Genomic DNA, 7,680 nt, shown 5'->3' on the forward strand with positions numbered 1-7,680 from the left:
CCCCACTGGACCCACCTGGGAAAACACTTTGCAGTCCAGAGGGGAGCAAATGACAGGAAAATATCTTCTAACAGAGCAAGAAGGCAAGCAGCTTTAACCCAAGACCACCAGCAAGGTGATAAAGCGTCCTCCCTTCCTCCCTTTACATCTATGCCCCTGTTCATCATGAAGAAGCCAGAGAGTCGGCATCCAATTCCCAAATCAATAAGACAGTTTTTTAATTACCATTGGAAAATGCTTGTCATTCCTTTGTAGTATCTAGTCCCCTCTGGACCCTCATTATTTCCTTCACCTGCTCCCCTCACCAACCAAACTGTGCAGCTCTGCAACTGCATCCTGGGCCATGCTCACCGTTCTGCCCCCAACCCTCCCCTCCTTGTACCCCCAATATGTTTTTCCCAATAAAAAAATTTAATAATTTTTATTGTATAAAAATGTAAAAGCTCAGAAGATAGCAAGTAAAATAATCTTAACACTCAAGAAAAAACACACACGGGGAAATGTTCAAAATCACTAGCAATCAGAGAGATGCAAACCAAAACAACAATAAGATACTATCTCACTCCAGCAGCAGAAGCAAAGTTTAACAGGACAGTAAACAGTAAATATTAGGCAGGACATGGAGAGATTGAAACTCTTATGTACTGCTGGTAGCAGTGTAAAATGGTACAACCACTATGGAACGTGGTTTGGCATTTCCTCAAGCTGAACATAGAAATCCCGTATCACTCAACTATTTCACTGCTAGGAAAATATCCCCAAGGAAATTAGAATTAAGAGTGGAAATATGTACACCTATGTTCATAGTTTTATTCATAAGAGCAAGCAAATGAAAACAACCTAAATGCCTATCAACAAATGAATAGATTTAGAAATTGTGGTACATTCCCATGATAGAATACTATACAGCAATAAGTAACGAAGACTTCATTAAATACTATGAAACTTGAGAAAGTCTAGAAAGCATTATGCTGAGTGAAGTATCTCAGTCACATGAGGACAAATATTGCATAAGGCTCCTATTGTGATAATAGGAGGATAACTGAGCAAGATATGTACAAATGTTCAAAAGGGGAATGGGAAAAAGAGGGGCAGAAAAAGGAGAAGGGAAAAAAATCACTAGGATAGCAGAGGTTAGTGGGTGGAAGGAGTTGAAAAATTGAGGAATGTTCAATGTGGACTTGAAAAGATGGGATAATAATAAGCATAGAGCAATGGTAATTAATTACATAAAATATAATGTAAGTAAATGTGTAAAACACAAAGTACATGTACAAAACATGGTGTATATGAATGATTACATACAAACCAAGAAAACATTTTTAAAAAGAAGGATTACAGTGGGAAAATCTGCTGTCAAGAACCGGTTGGGGTAAGACTGAGAAAAACTGGATAAATTGTGTATACTGCATTGAAACAGATGAAGGAGAGAATAATTTAAAAGCGATATGGTTATCACAAGAGTCCACAATTAAGGTTGCATAGTGGAGTGTACTTGGGGTGGTGGGAGGGGTGGGGGGTATTGTATACCAAAGAAAGAATTTTTCTTTTACTTTTCAAAGAGGGAGCAAACTGGGGGGGGGAAGGGGGAGAGCTGAGCAGGGAGAAAAGTGCAACATTGAATGAATGGAAATCCAAAGTCTCTCTAAATGTTCATTAAAATTATTAAAATAAAATCTAAAAAAGAAACACAAGATAATTCTTTAGTGGATAAGGAAATAAGATCATAGAAGTAAAAAGAAAAGACAATGTCTGATTAAAAAAAAATTGGTAAAGTACAAAGATGTGATTTTTAAAGTCTAAGGTATACCTATCCTAAGTCATGGTATTTTCAGTTGCTTCATATGCGTCTGAAAGTTAGACAATGAGTAAAGAAGACCAAAGGAGGGTGGCTGCCTTTATTTATTTTTTTTAGGGTGGCTGCCTTTAAATTGTGGTGTTGGTGAAGAGTATTGAACAGACCACAGACTTCCAAGAGTACAACAAATGTCTTAGAGGACATGCAACCAGGGTGCTCCTTAGAGATAAACATGGTGAAACTTCCTCTCATAGACTTAGGGCATGTTATCAAGAGGGGCCAGTCTTCAGAATGAGATGTCATCCTTGGAAAAATGGAAGATTAGAGGAAAAGACCCTCAATGAGGTTGACACAGTGACCTCAACAATGGGTTTAAGTGTGGCGCAGGATTGGGCCAAGTTTCAATCTGTCACTATGAGATGGAGTTGACTTGATGGCCCCCAATAGCAATAGCCATGAGTTGTTGTCTGAAGTACGCTTATTTGTAAAAAGATACCAGTTTGGATAGGGTATTGCTGGCAGGTTATGGGGGGGTGGAATATATTCTTGTGCAATACATTACTACTGAAATTTAGGCAACCTTGCTGAAGGAATCCATTTTCAAAAACAATAAACTTAGAAACAAGAAAAAGAAAAGGACTTGGTCTATAAAGACATTTATGCTTGCACATTATATTTCAGTCAAAATTGGGAACTATTCCACATACGACTCTACAGAATTGCTAGTCGAACTATACACTAGACAATGGTTTAATATTTCTTTTGTTGTTGTTGTTATGTGCCGTCAAGTCGCTTGTAACTCAGAGCGACCCTATGTACAAAAGCCCTAAACTCTGCTCTGTCCTGTGCCAAACTCACTGTCTCCGACACACCCATCCCGATTACCCTAGTCACTGAATCAACCCACCTCATAGAGGGTCTTCCCTTCCTGTGCTGTCAGTCCCTCCGCTCTCCCAAGCATGATGTCCCTCTCCAAGGACCTGTCCCTCCTTACAACATGTCGAAAGTATGTCAGACGAACCCTCAGAATTCTTGCCTCCAAGGGGCCACCCAGTTTAACCCTTTCCAAGATGAATCTGTTTGTTTTCCTAGCAGTCCATGGTACTTTCAATACTCTTCTCCAGCACCACAGCTCAAAGGCATCAATTCTCCTTCTATCCTCCTTAGTCATTGTCCAACTCTCTGATGCATAGCAAGTGATTGCAAAGACCATGGCCTGTATCGGATGCACCTTAGTCTCCAGAGAGACACCATTGCTCTTCAGTACTTTGGAGAGGTCCCTAACAGCAGACTTTCCCATCACAATACGTCTTTTAATTTCCTGACTGCTGTTGACAAGAGCGTTGACTGTGGAGCCAAGCAGACAAAAGCTGCGAACAATCTCAATCTCTTCACCATCAACCCTGATGCTGCCAATTGGTCCAGAGGTGAGAATCTTTGCTTGACATTGAGCCTCAATCCATATTGAAGGCTGCAGTCCCTGACCCTCAGCAGCAAGCGCTTCAGGTCCTCCTCAGTTTCAGCAAGCAGGGTTGTGTCATCTGCATAACACAGATTGTTGATAGATCTTCCACCAATCCTGACGCCACGCTTCTCCTCATAGAGCCCAGCCTCTCGGATGATCTGTTCTGCATACAGGTTGAAAAGGTATGGAGACAGGACACATCTCTAGCGTACACCCTTCCCAATTTTGAGCCATGCACTATTTCCCTGCTCTGTTCTGACAACTGCCTCTTGGTCCAAGTATAGGTTTCTCATTAGCACAATCAAGTGTTCTGGGATTCCCATTCTCCTCAGAGTCAGCCACAGTTTGTTATGATCAACGGAGTCAAACACCTTTGCATATAGTCAATGAAACACAGATAGACATTCCTCTGGTACTCCCTGCTTTCAGCCAATATCCATCCAACATTAGCTACAATATTCCTAGTACCACGATCCCTTCTAAACCCAGCCTGTACTTCTGGCAGTTCTCTGCTGATGTGCTGTTACAGTCGGTTTTGGATAATCTTCAGTAGAATCTTGCTTGCATGTGAAATCAATGATATTGTTCTCTAGTTTCCACTCTCTGTTGGGTCACCTTTCTTTGGAATGGGAACAAATATCGATCTCTTCCAGTCAGTTGGCCAAGTGGTTGTTTCTCCAGATTTCTTGGCACAACTTGGTGAGCACGTCCAGGGCAGCATCTGTAAGCTGAAATATGTCAATTGGTATACCATCTATTCCTGGGACATAATTTTTTGCTATTTCCTTCAAAGCAGCTTGAACTTCTTCCTTCATCACCTTAGGTTCTTGCTCATATGTTGTTTCATTAAATTCGTCAAATGGCTGATATATGACAAATGTTAAAAACAAACCCAAACCTCCCTAAATCCACTCTTAAAAGGTGGCTGAAAGTCTTTACAGGAAGAGACTGCTCATCTTTCCCTTTGGAGTGGCTGGTGCATTCAAACTAACAACCATTTGGTTTGCAGCTCAACACGTTACCGCTCTGCCACCAAGGCCCGTTGTCACAAATGCTCACTCTCACTTACTGCCTTTGAGTAGATGCTGACTCATGGCCACCTTCCATCAGGTTTTGAGGCTGTAAATCTTAATGGGAGGAAGACTGTCCATCTTTCTTCTTGGGAGCAACCGGTGGCTGTAAACTGCTGGAAATACTCGGGGTTTTTTGTTCTTTTGTTTTGTTTTGTTTTGTTTTGTTTTGTTTTGTTTTGTTTTTAACACTGCAACACACTATGAACAATTGCACCAGAGCAACATATTACAAATATTCTCATTGCTGTAGAGTTGGAATTAATGCATAGCTGATCCTCCAGTGTGTTTCTGAGACTATAAATCACATGCCCAACTTACTCCCAGGGAGCTGCTGGGAATTTCGAACCATCAGAAAAGCATGGTCTTAGAGGTGGCAGTGACCAGGCCATCAGAGCCATTGTTGTAAGGTGCCATCAAGTTGAGTATGACTCATAATGACCCTATGAACTGCAGATTTGAACCCTGTCTTCTCTCACACACTTGAGCCCATTAGTGCAGTCACTGTGTCAATCCATTTCATTTGGGTGTTCATCTCTTTCACTGATGCTCCTCCTTTCCAAGCATGATGTTCTTCTCCAAGGAATATCTTCTCCTAGAAAAATGCCCAAACTTTGAGACACAGGTTCGCCATCATTGCCTCTATGGAGTATTCTGGGTGTACTTTACCCAAGTCTTATCTGTTCTTTCGGCAGTCCACAAGATGTTCAGTACTCTTCTCCAACACTGTAACTCAAAGACATCAATTCTTCTTTCATCCTTATTCATTTTCCAGCTCTCAGATGCATAGCAAATGAAAAAGTAAATATGTGAAAAATATTGTTGTTGTTATGTGCCATAGAAAGCCAATGTACAATAACCCTGAAACCTGCTCTATCCTGTGCCAATTTTACTGTTCCTGATACAACCACCCTTATTACCCCAGTCACTGAATCAATCCATCTCACTGAGGGTCTTCCTCTCTTGTGCTGTCCCTCCTTCACCCTTCCAAGCATGATGTCCCTCTCCAAGGACTAGTGCTTCCTTACAACATGCCCAAAGTATGTCAGACAAAGCCTCAGAATCCTTGCCTTCTAGGAGCAGCCTGGTCTCACTCTCTCTAGGATGAACCTGTTTGTTCTCCTGGCAGTCCATGGTATATTCAATACTCTTCTTCAGAACTACAACTCAAAGACATCAGTTCTTCTATCATCCCTAGTCATTGTCCAGCTTTCTGATGCTTAGCACATAATAGCAAAGACCATGGCCTGGATCAGGGGCACCTTAGTATCCAGACTGACATCGTTGCTCTTCAGTACTCTGAAGAGATCCCTGACAGCTAACTTTCCTAGTGCAATTCGTCTTTTGTTTTCCTGGCTGCTGGTACCAAGAGTGTTGATTGTGGAGCCAAGCAAACTACACCTGTTAACAATGTCAATCTCTTCACCATAAATGAAAAATATAGAAAGCAAATAAAATAAATAGTATATATACTTTAAAAGCAGCCTTATAAAATTTTTATAATATAAGTAGTAGTATGGAGTTGAAAAGGACTTTACCTGGATAAAAAAAATAATGTTACATGAATGTTTCAACTTTTATTTAAATAATTTTACTTCTTTCATATCATGTAAATATAAAGAATGTCTACTTATGGTCTATTAACTATGTGAAGGCTGTGTGGATCATTACAAGTTATAGCTAACATTGAAAAGAATGGGAATCCCAGAGCACTTAAGTGTGCTTATGTGAAACCTATACCTAGACCAGGATTCTGTTGAGTGAACAGAGCAAGGCAACACTACATGGTTTAAAATTAAGAAGGAAGTGTGTGAGGGTTATAGTCTCTCTCCATAACTATTTAAACTGTATGCTAAGTAAATTATTCAAGGCTTTATAAAGAGCAATGTGGCATCAAGATCAGAGGAAGACTCCTCAATAACCTGCGTTATGCAGATGACACAATCTTGTTTGCTGAAAGTAAGGACTTGAAGCACTTGTTGCAGAAGATCAAAGAATACAGCCTTCAATATGGATTTAATTTCAATGTCAAGAAAACAAAAATTCTTATCATTAGACTGATAGATGGGAGAATGACTGAAACTGTCAACAACTTCATTACTTAGATCCATAATCAGGACCCTTGGTACCAGCTCTCAGGAAATCAGAAGACACATTGCATTGGGCAAGTCTACAGTGAGGGACCTCTCCAAATTATTGAGCAGCAATGATGTCAGTTTGAGGACTAAGGTGCATCTGATTCAGGCCATGATCTTTCCGATCACTTGCTATGCATCCGAGAGCTGGACAATGAATAAGGATGATAGAAGAAGAATTGATGTCTTTAAGCTGTAGTGTTGGGTAAGAGTACTGAACATCCCATGGACTACCAAAAGAACAAACAAATATGTCTTGGAGAGGGTACTGCCAGAGTGCTCTTTGGAAACAAAGATGATAAATCTTCACCTCACATATTTTAGGCATGTTGCTAAGAGAAGCTATTCCTTGGAAAGGGGCATGATGCTCAGAAAGACAAAGAGTTGGCGAAAGAAAGGAAGACCCTCGACCAGGTGGATTGACACAGACTCCCGTACAGGGGCTCTATTGTGTCCTGACATCAAAGTGTGAGTATGCCACAGGAGAGAAGAGGATTCAGATCTTTTGTTCATAGGGTCACTATGAGTCAAATTCAACTCGATGTCACCTAACAACAACTATAAAGTTAAAAAGAAAAAAATATCTACATGCATATATATAGTCACAATTATTGGTTTTATAATGATCTGAGATATAACTTGAGCTTTCTAGCACTGTCCATTATAATTATCTTCTAAAATTTACTTCTGTTTTCATATATATTTGATGGTTTACATACTACTTATAATTTTAATACTTTCATCTTCTTTCTTTCCTCAAGTGAACTTAAAGACTTAGAACTATAGTCTTATTTTCACTATTATATAAATATATAGTAAAATATTTGTTATATTAATATATTTGACATATACAATTTCATGACATTACATCTATCTTGTGTGACCAACCAACCACACTGGCCTATTTGTACCCACATTTTCTATCACTTTTAGCAGAAACTCAGTGTGTCCAGGTAATGAATCCTTCTTCCTCCTCCCTTCTACCCCTCGTTTTAGAAAATTCAAGAACAAACTCATTGCTGTGGAGTCAGACTGACTCTAGTGGGTTTTCAAAGGCATAGGAAGAGACTTCCCATCTTTCTACTGTGGAGCAGCTGGTAGACTTGAATGGCCAGCGAAGCCCTGCCTTGGAGTTAGCCATGCAACTCACTGACTAAGGACATTTCTCTGCCTATTCTTACACAAGGAATCCTAGTGGTATATTTGCTCACT

The sequence above is a fragment of the Elephantulus edwardii genome, unplaced genomic scaffold (genome assembly GCF_000299155.1).
Source record: "Elephantulus edwardii isolate Elephantulus edwardi_28Jun2011 unplaced genomic scaffold, EleEdw1.0 scaffold00016, whole genome shotgun sequence".
Lineage (NCBI taxonomy): Eukaryota > Metazoa > Chordata > Mammalia > Macroscelidea > Macroscelididae > Elephantulus > Elephantulus edwardii.